Source organism: Pseudophryne corroboree, chromosome 3 (genome assembly GCF_028390025.1).
Source record: "Pseudophryne corroboree isolate aPseCor3 chromosome 3, aPseCor3.hap2, whole genome shotgun sequence".
NCBI lineage: Eukaryota > Metazoa > Chordata > Amphibia > Anura > Myobatrachidae > Pseudophryne > Pseudophryne corroboree.
The window spans coordinates 694,344,705-694,359,182 of NC_086446.1; the positions used below are offsets into that span (position 1 = coordinate 694,344,705).

At 44.8% G+C, this 14,478-nt stretch overlaps 1 pseudogene; it reads right to left on the reverse strand.

Moving 5' to 3' along the window:
• Positions 1-10,297: 10,297 nt before the first annotated feature.
• Positions 10,298-10,416, reverse strand: LOC134898321 (5S ribosomal RNA; annotated as a pseudogene).
• Between the last annotated feature and the right edge of the window lie 4,062 nt (positions 10,417-14,478).

The following is a 14,478-nucleotide window of genomic DNA, read 5'->3' on the forward strand; positions in this document are numbered from 1 at the left end:
AAAACTGTGTCTGACATTTTCCTGTGTGAGTGTGGTGTATGTTTCTCACATAACCATGTCCAGGGACTCTGTGTCTTATGCTGCAGAGGATATTTCTTCTCAAGAAGAATCCATTCCATGTACCCAGGAATGTAATGCATTGTCTCAGATTCCTATTAATGAGCCATAATGGCTGACTTCTATTAACGGAATGATATCTCAGATCTCTACTAGGGTAGCTCATACTGAGACGGAAACTCAGGTTTTAAAGAATTCTATGGCTGTTTGGTCAGGTTCTGTTCCTATTCCTTCTCTATCCCCTAGCATATTACCAAAGAAACGTGCACTTGCCCAGATTATGCATGATGACACAGATACCGACTCTGTCATGGCAGACGGTGATGGGGATGTGCTGAGGGGGGGCGGCATCCCTGGCTAAGGGGGTGTAGCTCATGTTGAGGCCATTAGATATGTGCTAAACATTACTGACACACCACCTGAGCAGGTTGAGGAGGCTTACTTCACAGACAATAAGAAAGCCTCGCTAGCCTTTTCTACGTCTAAAGAATGAAATGCTCTATTTGAAAAATCCTGGGAAACCCCGGTGAAAAAATTCCAGATCCCCAAGAGGGTTCTGGTTGCTTTTCCCTTCGCTGAGGATAGAAAAAGATGGGAAAACCCACCCATAGTTGACGCCTCTGTCTCCAGACTGTCAAAAAAGGTGGTGTTACCTGTCCCTGGATCTACCGCGTTAAAAGAACTGGCTGATCATAAGATTGACACTACGCTTAAATTCATATACACTGCTTCAGGGGTGGCATTAAGGCCTACTATTGCCTGTGCATGGATCTCAAAAGCTATAGTAGACTTAGATACAATGGATAGAAGTGACATTGAACTGTTTTTACGTAACATACAGGATTCTGCGGGGTTCATGGTGGAATCCATGAAGGACCTGGGTATGCTGAATGCATGGATATCTTCCATGTCTGTCTCAGCTCGCAGGGGACTCTAGCTACACCAATGGTCTGCAGACGCAGAATCCAGGAGAAGTGTGGAGAACCTACCATACACAGGTCAGGCTCTGTTTGGGGAAGCGCTGGATGCGTGGATTTCCACGGCAACCGCGGGCAAGTCACCGTTTCTTCCCTCAGCTATGCCTTCTACGAAGAAACCCTTTTTTTCATCCGCATCGCAGTCCTTTTGGACCGCTAAGACTAAAAAGTGCAAGGCCCCTACCACTTTCTTTAGAGGTGGGCATGCAAAATCCAAAAAGCCTGCACCTGCAGACTCCCAGGACCAGAAGCCTGCTACTGGTTCCTCAAAATCCTCAGCATGACGGTGGACCGCACATCCTGGAGGACAGTCTGGTGGGTGTGAGATTCAGATGACTGAGCCACGTCTCGGTGTCATCCGGCCTGGACCCCTGGGTACAGGATATTGTATCCCAGGGGTACAGACTGCAGTTTCAAGAACTCCCGCCTCATCGTTTTTTCAAATCAGGGTTGCCAGCATTGCTGACAGACATGGCTGTCCTATAGGAAGCCATTAAAAAATTGGAAAGGTCAGCGGTCATTGTTACAGTTCCACCACATATGCAAAACAAGGGTTACTAATCTAACCTTTTCGTGGTACCGAAACTGGATGGTTTGCTCATACCGATTTGAATTTGAAATCGTTAAACCCTTATCTGAGGGAGTTCAAGTTCAAAATGGAGTCTCTGAGAGTGGTTATCTCAGGTCTAGAGGAGGGGGAGTTTCTGGTGTCCCTGGATATCAAGGATGCGTATCTCCACATTCTGATTTCACCGCCACACCAGGCTAATCTCAGGTTTCCACTGTTAGACAGTCACTATCAGTTTCAGGCACTGTCATTCGGTCTCTCCACGGCCCCGAGGGTGTTCACCAAGGTGATGCAAGAGATAATGGTTCTCCTCCACAGACAGGGAGTGAACATAATTCCATATCTGGACGATATGCTGATAAAGGCGTCGACCAGGGAGACCTTGTTGCAGTCCATTGCTCTCACGACTCGACTGCTCAGGAAACATGGTTGGATCCTGAACTGTCCGAAGTCACATTTGCAGCTGACAAGAAGATTGTCTTTCCTGGGGATGATCCTCGACACGGAAGTGCAGAGGGTGTTTCTACCAGAGGAAAAAGCATTGGTGATTCAAACAATGGTCCGGGATGACCTGAAGCCAGTCCGGGTATCGGTTCATCAGTGCATTCGCCTTCTGTGGGGAATGGTTGCCTCCTACGAGGCTCTCCAGTATGGAAGATTTCTTGCTCAATCCTTCCAACTGGATCTCCTAGACAAGTGGTCGGGGTCTCATCTACATATGCACCTGAGGATACATCTATCGCTGAAAGCAAGGTTTTCACTCCTTTGGTGGCTGCAAATGTCTCACATTCTGGAGGGTCGCAGGTTTGGAATTCAGGACTGGATACTTCTAACCACGGACGCAAGTCTCCGGGGTTGGAGCGCAGTGGCTCAATGGGAAACCTTCCAAGGAAGGTGGTCAAGCCTGGAATCCAGTCTTCCAATAAACATTCTGGAACTAAGCGCTGTGTACAACAGTCTTCTCCAAGCGGCACATCTTCTGCGAGATCGTGCATTTCAAGTACAGTCAGACAATGTAACGACAATGGCCTACATAAACCGACAGGGTGGAACGAAGAGCAGAGCTGCAATGTCAGAGGCAAAAAGGATCCTCCTCTGGGCTGAATGGCACACATTGGCGCTGTTAGCAATCTTCATTCCGGGAGTAGACAACTGGGAAGCGGACTTCCTCAGCAGACACGATCTCCATCCAGGAGAGCGGGGCCTCCATCCGGAGATGTTCACGGAGGTGACAAATCTTTGGGGTGTTCCTCAAATAGACATGATGGCCTCACGTCTCAACAAGAAGCTTCAGAGGTATTGTTCCAGGTCGAGAGACCTGCAAGCAGTGGCGGTGGACGCCCTGGTGACTTTGTGGGTGTTCCAGTGAGTGTACGTGTTTCCTCCACTTCCACTCATTCCAAGGATTCTAAAAATTATAAAGAGAACAAGAGTTCAGGTGATCCTCATTGCTCTGGACTAGCCAAGAAGGGCTTGGTACGCGGATCTTCTGGATCTACTGTTGGAAGATCCGATTCCTCTTCCTCTTCGGGAGGACCTTCTGCAACAGGGGCCATTTGCTTATCATGACTTACCATGGCTACGTTTGACGGCATGGAGGTTGAACGCCAGATATTAGCTCGGAAGGGCATTCCGAACAAGGTTATTCCTACTCTGATACAGGCTAGGAAAGGAGTTACGTCTAAACAATACCATCGCATTTAGAAAAAGTATGTGTCTTGGTGTGAATCCAATAAGTTTCCTACGGTGGAGTTTCAACTGGGATGGTTTCTCCTCTTCCTGCATGCAGGTGTGGATATGGGCCTACGTTTGGGATCCATAAAGGTCCAGATTTTGGCCTTATTCATTTTCTTCGAGAAACAACTGTCTTCCCTCCCTGAGGTTCAGACTTTTTTGAAAGGGGTTCTGCACATCCAGCCTCCCTTTGTGCTGCTTACGGCACCCTGGGATCTTAACGTGGTGTTGCAGTTACTCCAGTCGGATTGGTTCGAGCCTCTACAGGAGGTTGAGGTCAAGTTTCTCATGGGTAGGCTGTCACTTTGTTGGCCTTAGCTTCTGCTAGACATGTGTCGGAGTTGGGGGCTTTGTCTTGTAAAAGTCCCTACTTGATCTTCCATGAAGATAGAGCTGAGCTCCGGACACGTCATCAATTCCTTCAAAAGGTTGTGTCGGCTTTTCATATCAACCAACCTGTTGTGGTGCCAGTGGCTACTGACGCCTCATTTCCATCAAAGTCCTTGGATGTTGTAAGGGCTCTGAAAATTTATGTGAAGAGGACTGCTCGTTACAGAAAATCGGACTCTCTGTTTGTCCTGTATGATCCCAAGAAAATTGGGTGTCCTGCTTCTAAGTAGACGATCTCTCGCTGGATCAGGTTTACTATCCAGCATGCGTATTCTACGGCAGTATTTCCGTGTCTAAAATCTGTTAAGGCCCACTCTACTCATAAGGTGGGTTCATCCTGGGCGGTTGCCGGGGTGTTTCGGATTTACAGCTTTGCCGAGCTTGGTCTGGGTCGAACAAGTTTGCGAAATTCTACGATATTTTGGCCTCTGAGGACCTAAAGTTTGGTCAATCTGTTTTGCAGGAACCTCCGCGCTCTCCCTCCCATTCTGGGAGCTTTGGTACATCCCCATGATACTAATGTGGACCCCTGCATCTTCTAGGACGTAAGAGAAAGTAGGATTTTAATTACCTACCCGTAAATCCTTTTCTCGTAGTCCATAGAGGATGCTGGGTTCCCGCCCAGCGCTTCGTTATCCTGCAGTGTATACTTGATTCAGTACTGTTTTGTTCTTAGTTAAGTACTGCGTTATTACTTGGTTCAGTAATGTTATTCAGCTGTTGCTGAGTTTTCAAGCTAGTTAGCTTGGTTTGCCTTGTTTGTGTGAGCTGGTGTGAATCTCGCCACTATCTGTGTAAATTCCTTCTCTCGAACTTTGTCAATCTCCTTGGGCACAGTTTCTAGACTGAGTCTGGTAGGAGGGGCATAGAGGGAGGAGCCAGCCCACACTGTTAAACTCTTAAAGTACAAGTGGCTCCTAGTGGACCCGTCTATACCCCATGGTACTAATGTGGACCCCATCATCCTCTACGGACTACGAGAAAAGGATTTACCGGTAGGTAATTAAAATCCTATTTTACCACGGGTGGACTCCAATTAAGCTGTAGGAACCTCAAGGATGATCAGTGGAAACAGGATGCACCTGAGCTCAATTTTTAAGCATCATGGCAAAGGCTGTGAATACTTATGTACATGTGATTTCTTAGTTTTTTATTTTTAATAAATTTGCAAAAATCTCAAAAAACGTTTTTCACGTTGTCTTTATGGGGTATTGTGTACAGAATTTTGAGGGAAAAAATTAATTTATTCCAGTTTGGAATAAGGCTGTAACGTAACAAAATGTGGAAAAAGTGAAGCGCTGCGAATACTTTCTGGATGCACTGTATATATATATATATATATATATATATATATATATTATAGAAAGAAGGATGGATGAATTATCTTTTGCATATATAGAATATCTGCCAACTACCACACAAAGTTTCAGCCAAAAAGTAAAGCTGAAAAGATTAGCTTCAGCCTTGTCAAGTCATTTAATACACTTATATTTTATATTTAGGATCATAAAACAACTTTCCATCAATTACAGCTGGATTTATTTCCACAGTCCCATGGAGTAGATGCAGAAGTGCACAGTCAGCAGCTTTCCTCTCTCTTTAATCTAATGAGCAGCATTTTAACAAGCTGCTATGCGCTATTTTGTAAACAAAGTGTCATTATTCTCTGATGTTCCACACATATAGTGAAATGTTTTCATTGAAGAAGAGTTGTCTATATGTATCTTATGAGTACATATGAGGAGCCTATGTCGCCTGATGTGAAAACTGTGCAATATCTATTGAATATATTTTACATTGGTCATGTCCTAATCCTGTTATGATATAGTAATACGGTTTAGCTCTGTGTTAATAAGCACACTGCATGATAGAGAGAAGTGGTCTGACAGAATGCTTAATACAGATTAGTGCTCAAGTTCAAAGTAAAAGCCTACTTTGTAAAGCACCCAAGGCACCATTTTCAGAGATAAGGTTAATGAAAGCTTAGGAAAATGTTGACTGAACTCTACAGCACTCATAAAACTTACAGTGAAAGGTTTCCTAAAAACTGCATTTTTAAAGTATGTGCTTCTGTAGTCTGTTAATGACTCAGTCTATACCCCATGTTCGAGTCCATTCTCCACTAGTTTCAATTTAAAGGGCATTCAAATCTGCTCAGTGAAACATGCTTACCAAGTACTGTATATCTAGTATGGGAACAGCGGCTGCTACCTGAAACCAAGAGTCGACCAGCACAGAAAATTAGCACGATTTAATGCAAATGGATTTTGGCTTCCTATTGGGACCCACCATATTTACTGTCTGTAGTTGGAAAATGGTGGGTTTGTCTTAAAGTGGACAACCAGTTTGAACAAGTAGCTGCCTCAGATGAACTAATAGACACAGGACCTTATTCATGTTTGTAAGTAAAGCTAAAAAAGCAAGTAACTTTGTGTCTGGAACAAACCATGTTGGCATGCAAGGGGAGCAATTAAATTAATATTTTTTTCTGTGCAGGGTAAATATTGTCTGCTTTTGCATGTATGTGCCATCATGAGGCATTTCAACAGACAATTTCATGGACCAGAGTGGGTACTGTTATCAGGGAAGCTGTATAGTGGCCCGGTGGCTTACCATGTATTTGCAAATGCATGCAACAAACACTGTATCTTTGCATTTCTATTACCATATAGTTTTTCAAGTATTGTTGCAAGTACCGTATATACTCGAGTATAAGCCGACTTTTTCAGCACATTTTTCTATGCTGAAAAAGCCCCCCTCGGCTTATACTCGAGTCAACGGCTGCAGCAGACGCCGTGGGCTGTGTGGGCGTCCGCTGCAGCCGGCTCCAGGGACAGACACTAGAGGTCATTATTGACCTCTAGTGTCTGTGCGGCGTTGCTATGGGAGAGACGTCATGACGTCTCTCCCATAGAGATGATCGGGTGCCGGGAAGCGGGCGCCGGAGCGGGCGGACAGACGGAGCGGGCGGACAGACGGAGCGGAGCAGCGCAGCAGCAGAAGAAGCGGTCGGGAAGCAGGAGCGGGGCAGTGGTAAGTATTGTTTTTGTGTGTGTTTGTGTTTTTGTAAGCGGCGACGGGGGCACAGCAACAGGGGGCAAAGAAAGAGGGGGCACAACTACTGGGGGCAAAGAAAGGGGGCACAACTACTGGAGGCAAAGAAAGAGGGGTCATAACTACTGGGGGCAGTGAAAGAGGGGGCACAACTACTGGGGGCAAAGAAAGAGAGGGCATAACTACTGGGGGCAATGAAAGAGGGGGCACAACTACTGGGGGCAAAGAAGGGGCATAACTACTGGGGGCAAAGCAACGGGGGCATGTTTTTATCTGGCACTGTGGGGGGATATCTGTCACTGGGGGTATATGTGGCACTGGGGGCACAACCCTAGCAACAAGCATTACCCCCTGGCAACAAGCATAACACCTACCGCATGAAACCCCTGGCAACGAGCATGACACCCTGAGCATGAAAACCCCTGACACCGTGAATTTCCCACCCTAGGCTTATACTCGAGTCAGTAATTTTTCCCAGTTTTTTGTGGTAAAATTAGGTGCCTCGGCTTATATTCGGGTAAACTTATACTCGAGTATATACGGTACTATTTAGTGTGCTGGGGAACACCCAGAGGGAGAATCCCCTTTTCTGTTTGCTATGACCCCTTCCCTTTCATGCACCTGAAGTGTTCCGCCAGATTGATTTAAGCAAGCTTCCATTATGTTTGTTTGCTGTTGTGAGTGGCATGGATGGTATCAGCATTGGGAGAGCAAGCTGGTTCCTGTAGTACAACTTGGAGATCCCAGGGGTGGCTCCTAGGTAAGCTTGCTCTCAATTTGGGTGTATTTCTGTATGTGCCTTTCTCATGAGGCCTTACAATCGATAAGTACATGGCCCAAAGTGGGTACTGTTATCATGCAGTGTAGGGACCACTGTATCAGAGAAGCCATGAAGTGAACCGGTGGCTTACCATGTATTTTCAAATGCATGCAACAAATATCTCGGAATTTCTATTACCATATTGTTTTTCAAGTATTGTTGCAAGCACTATTTAGTGTGCTGGGGGACATCCAGGAGGAGAACCTTCCTTTCTATTTTCTGTTTGGTATGACCCCTCCCTTTTATGCACCTGGAAAGTACTGCCAGATTGATTTCAGCAAGCTTCCACTATATTTGTTTGCCGTTGTGAGAGGCATGGATGGGATCAGCAGTTAGAGAGCATGCTAGTTCCTGTAATGCGATATCGAAACTGAGAAATTTTCCATAAAGTGTTCTTCCCCGTACCTTGTCTGTAGTACCTTGCTCAGAGAGGTAGGATAGATTGATATGCAACAGGAATGAAACAGCAGTTCCAACAGGATGTCTTTTTATTGAGCCGCAAAGAACTCAGGATTAAAGAGGATGATTAGTTGTTTATCAAAAATTAGGCAATCACAAGTATGTCATGGCATCAAAGAAGATTGGTAAATCACAGTTGACTTTAGCTAATGACATGCAATGAGGATGAAACTAGCAAAGGTATTTTAGTGTCTCTCAACAAATGCAGCTTACTTAGTAGTACGAGTTCCTTGGGTAAATAAACGGGTGTAGTATGGTATGCCGGCGGCCAGGCTCCTGGCGGCCAGCATACCGGTACCGGAATCCCGACTGCTGGCATACTGACAGCTGGCCGAGCGCAAATGACCCCCGCTGCAGGCTTGCTGCGCTCGCAATGCTACGGGCACGGTGGCGCGCTATGCGCACCACGCTATCAATTCTCCATCCAGGAGGGTCGTGGACCCCCAAGAGGGAGAAAAGGTGTCGGTATGCCGAGTGTTGGGATTCCGGCGCTGGTATACTGTGCGCCGGGATCCCAACAGCCGGCAAACTGAAGACCACCCAAATAAACTCAGTTCTTTCCATGAAAACTAACTTAATTTTAACGAAACAAATGTCTCTTTCTCCTTAAAGATCACTAAATATGTCTCTCAGATGTTCTTGGACAGAGTGTGTTTGTCTTAATAGCTGTACTCATGCAGGGGCTGGTTTGTAAGATGTTGCTTTGAAGGGCTGTAGTACACTGCTTGTTCCAATTACAGTGTGCAGCGTGTGACAAAGGGACACTTGTTCTTGGCATTTTGTTTGCCTGTTGCTCTCAACAATAATAGTCTCTGTGTACTCACTCAGAATTTCTGTGGAAGGTGTTTTCACTAGCTGGACCTGTCTTGCTGCACAAGATGGGCGTGGAGTCCACGCCTTTCAGCAGGCCTGGCAGTGTCTGGTCCCCAACTGTGATATTTCACACTCGCTCACCCGGCTCTCTGCTTTCCAATAGCACCCTGCTGCTTCTGCTCTGCAGCGTTGGTCTCACCACCCAGCGTGACCACCCGGTTTGCATCTGTTACTCAGCTCCGGCTCTGCTCCTCACTCAGTGTGTCCTCCAAACTAGAGATGGCTACTGACTCTCTGTCTCAACACAGTGACTCGAATCATCAGGAAGTATGAATGATTCGAGTTACTCCCAGTTTAATGAGTCGGGACAGCTGCAGCAGTAGTCTCTCTCAGCCAGAGGGAGGAGATTCAGTGTGTCCTTCAGTCAGTGTGCACATTGTCTTCCGCTCTGAGTGTCATCTGTCTCATGCTGACTGTGGGAGGGACGAAGGAGCAGTCACTACTCACCAGTCAGTGAGTACTGCGCTGCTGTGCCTGATTCATTCATCCTGAGTCTGCCTGTGAGTCGAGACAGTTGTACACTGTGTAGACTCGGTGACTCAGTGGAGAGATCTGATTCATGCAGCATTAGCCTGCAGGAGGTGGAGCCCCTGTGGTACAGTGCTCTCAGCTCAGTGGTCATTCCAATCCTAATGAGTCATGACTCGTGCCGAGATACTGACTAGAGACACTCCACTGAACTCGGTCAAGTATCTCAACTCAGTTCAGTGAATCATTTTGCCCATGACTACTCCAAACTCTTCCATCCAACTCCACCTTCTTCTTCCCACAAGGCTCCTCTGCTCCCAGACTGCCTTGTCCAATATGCACTCACCATCTGGATCACGTGACCGGACCAGGGTCCGTGTTTAATCCCTGCTGCACCAGCATTTCACCTTTTCCGGCTGCAGACACAGTAAGTCAACCTTAAAGGGGCACACACAACCCTTTCCTGGGTGCCACACAAACAGGGGCAGAGCTTACACCCGGTACTATAAAACAGGGAATGTGGTCTTTTGAAAAGACAAAAGAAAAGATCAACTATATGTCTTTTCCAGGGCAGACTTAAGAAAATTAAATGAAAATGTGAAAATGTGAAAATTTTACTTTTATTAAAATATACTTAAAAGGAGGAGAGCAGATGTTAATATATTGATAAATACACTTATGCTATAATTCTAGGCGAAATGGTTATATTGGTAAGCGAAAATATGTATTCCCTTATTTATCAAATTTGCCTGTATCTCCTAACGATGGGAAATATTTACGGAAATACTGTAGAGTCACTCCATTAGGCTCAGTGTAATCCAATTATCAATTACTGTAAATATATAATCTATACCTTGTTTGAAGGTCACAGAATAAATTCTGTGTAAGAAAACAAAATACCTATGGTATACAGTATTCCCTGGTGGTCTCCCATCCAGGTACTGACCAGGCCCTGCAGTGCATAGCTTCCAAGATCAGACGAGATTGGGCATACACAGTGCGGTCTGACCATAGGTGAATAGGTCTCCAACACACACAATGTTTCAAGCACATGGGAACCTACAGGACTTTTGTATAACAATAACTTAAACTAATGTGTGCCTGAGTTTGCTCAATAAGGTAGCTGGGGGAATAAACCAAGTTGCAAGACTTGTGTATAGCAATGATAATTCGAACCAATGTGTGCCTGAGTTGGTTCCAATAGGGTAGCAAGATGAATGTTGCTGAGTGGTATGTGTCTTATAATGTATTGAAATAAGTGTGTACAGTAGATATATGAAAACAGGAGCCAAGTCTAAATTTTCTGACACTTCTGCTGTTCAATCATCTGTCTCAACATCGAATGATGGAATGAGAGAGTGATCAGGAAAAGACAGTGGCTCAGAAGTAAGGGTAGAGGGGTACTTCTGATGCCCCTAAAAGGAGTGGCGTTCTGTTACCATAAGCACTGCAGAACGTCACTAATAATCATGGGAGTAACCCCGAAAGTTTAAAGAGAAAGTTAGGGATTAGATTTAAACAGTACACAAAGGGTGGTGCCCAAAAATGACACGCAATGTTACCCTGTTCAGTAATAACATAGCATATTACTAGAGTTTAAAATATACACCACTGACACAAACTATTTCTATAATAAACAGTGCAGAAACAGTGCAACATATGGAGCAGCGTGCCCCAGCTTGTTCATACATAAAATTAGTGTGACAGAGTAACTAGCCCAAGGGGGTAATTCCAAGTTGATCTCAGCAGAAATTTTGTTAGCAGTTGGGCAAAACCATGTGCACTGCAGGGGAGGCAGATATAACATGTGTAGAGAGAGTTAGATTTGGGCGGGGTGTATTCAAACTGAAATCTAAATTGCAGTGTAAAAATAAAGCATCCAGTATTTACCCTGCACAGAAACAAAATAACCCATCCACATTTAACTCCCTCTGCAAATGTTATATCTGCCTCCCCTGCAGTGCACATGGTTTTGCCCAACTGCTAAAAAATGTCCTGCTGCGTTCAACTTGGAATTACCCACCAAGACTGTTCACAACTTGTGCAAAGATGCCGTAATTGAGGTATTTATATTTATAAGTTCACATGCACTTAATATGAGCAATAAATACTAAGACAATATAGTGCAAGAAGCAGTAAGTCCCAATTTGTTCACAGCTTGCATAGATGACTGTGGCCCAGTTTATTCACAGCTTATGCTATTAGCTGTGACTACTCTGGGTAAGAAATCAACAAGAGAACAATTCAGTATAACGTACAAGGTAATAGAGATTCAAACTGGATTTATCAATGGATTATTGTTTTTTATTTATATATCCCCTGCATAGACATCCTACAGGTGGTGCTTTGTAAAGTGTGTACCATGTTATAAATAACAGAAATGTTTCCAGCAGTTATTAGTAATTTAATTGTTTGATATGAGGTATTCCCCACAGTGCCCCTGTTTACTTGTGAGCAGTGTGGAGGGATTGCTGTTGCTAGAGAGTTATCCTGAGCTGGAATCTGAAACAAGAGTGGGGAGGATCATTGACAATAGATAAGGTGTGTGTAAATATATAAATTTTTCACAATTTCCCCGGTAGTTGTCGGTGGTTGCCTTACCTAATGTATGGTCCGCCTTTTGGTGCCTCCATTCATTGGTAGGCAATGTAGGTAGTTAGGGGGGGTCCCGTGTACCTGGATGGGTGCCTTCCCTTCTAGGAGAGGGGACGCTGAGCCTGGAGCTGGGCGCCGATGTCCGTGCGACCGGAAGTTCGGACAACGGCACCGGAAGTGGCGCGCGTTTCGCTCTAGGAGCTTGATCGCCCGGTGCTACCAGGTATTACAGTTTGAACAGACTCTCTCTGCACATGTTACATCTGCCCCACCTTTAGTGCAGCATGGTTTTGCCCAGTTGCTTGCTTTTTTTTTTTGCTGTACTTACAAACATGAATCAGGCCCACAGTCTAAAAACATAAAAGACTAACGTGAAAGAGAAGAGTGGAATTATAATTTATCTGGTCTTTTATATTCAGTTACTAAGTGTTGTATTTAGTAACAACTGCGGTAATAGTGTAAAATATACAGCTTGTTTTCACTGCATATTTCAAAGCCATTACTGTGCTATCTAATTGAATTGCAATGCAGGGAATATTTTTTATTTAAAATTGCAATACATATTTACATTTTTACAATTTCAAATAAATAATAAGGTAACATCATATTCCATATGTAGTTCTGAATAAGAATTAAACCAAACCAAAACTTTTACATATACCACATAATCATAAATTATTTAAACAAGAAAATAACAAAAAACAACCTCTTTAGTCCCCACCTTTCCACCCAAACCCTTCCCTTCCGAATCCTCCTCTAGATTCTAAATTTCTAGGCAATCTTTATTCTAAACCTCCTTTCTTCTGTCCCTTTCCTTCTCCAGGAGCACATACGTAATTCCAAACTTCCACCCAGTCATTCTCCCTCCACCATAATACATTGATCCCCATTCATATCCTTTCAGCCCCCATTCATCCACCCATACATCACCACACACTCTCCTCTCAAATCTAGACTACCAACACTACACAAATAAAGAATAGAGCATGTTTATAGCCCATCCAATACATGCAAACCATTTCCCCAAAAATATAAAACAGTATCAGCCAATAGACTGGAAAAAGGGAAGACTTCCAACAACCACTAAGGGGGCTTCAAATGGCGCCACAAGCAGGACCAGTCAACAATGTCTAACCTCCCCCTCTTCAGCTCCATCCTCCTCCTCACCTCATGGAGAATTAAAGCTACCACCTCCCTACATCGAAGGATTTTGACCATCAGAGATACTTGACACCGTGCATTCCATACGGGTGTGGATCATTAGATTGACAGTGTCTAGGTCGACAATGTTTAGGTCGACCACTATAGGTCGACAGTCACTAGGTCGACAGGGTTTGAAGGTCGACAGGGTTTCTAGGCTGACATGTTCTAGGTCGACAGGTCAAAAGGTCGACATGCGGTTTTCATTTTTTTTTTTTTTTTTCGTTTTCTCTGTACAGTGACCGGGAAGCCCAATTAGTGCACCATGTCCCCTCGCATGACTCACTTCGCTCACCATGCTTCGGGCAAGGTGCCTCACTCCGCTACCACTGCACTCTGCAATGGGTTACTATTCCCAATCGTAGTCCACGTGGATTGTTAAGCATGATAAAGTTCAAAAAGAGGGAAAAAAGTGAAAAACTCAAGTCGACCTTTTGACCTGTCGACCTAGAACATGTCGACATAGAAACCCTGTTGACCTTGAAAACATGTCGACCTAGTGACTGTCGACCTATAGTGGTCGACCTAACCATTATCGACCTAGGCACTGTCGATCTTTAGACTGGATCCCTTCCATACATGATACCTAACTGCTAGACTAACTAGAAAAATAGAGCTTAACTCAAAAACCTCGTACCTTTTGAATGTCCCATAGACCCATTCCAGGTAACTTAGCCCCGATAGGCAAGGAATACCTAAGGCTTAGAAACTTTCTTATTAGAGATGAGCGGGTTCGGTTTCTCTGAATCCGAACCCGCCAGAACTTCATGTTTTTTTTCACGGGTCCGAGCGACTCGGATCTTCCCGCCTTGCTCGGTTAACCCGAGCGCGCCCGAACGTCATCATGACGCTGTCGGATTCTCGCGAGGCTCGGATTCTATCGCGAGACTCGGATTCTATATAAGGAGCCGCGCGTCGCCGCCATTTTCACACGTGCATTGAGATTGATAGGGAGAGGACGTGGCTGGCGTCCTCTCCGTTTAGAATAGATTAGAGAGACACTTGATTTACTAATTTTGGGGAGCATTAGGAGTACTCAGTACAGTGCAGAGTTTTGCTGATAGTGACCAGTGACCACCAGTTTTATTTATAATCCGTTCTCTGCCTGAAAAAAGCGATACACAGCACACAGTGACTCAGTCACATACCATATCTGTGTGCACTGCTCAGGCTCAGGCCAGTGTGCTGCATCATCTATATATATTATATATCTGTCTGACTGCTCAGCTCACACAGCTTATAATTGTGGGGGAGACTGGGGAGCACTACTGCAGTGCTAGTTA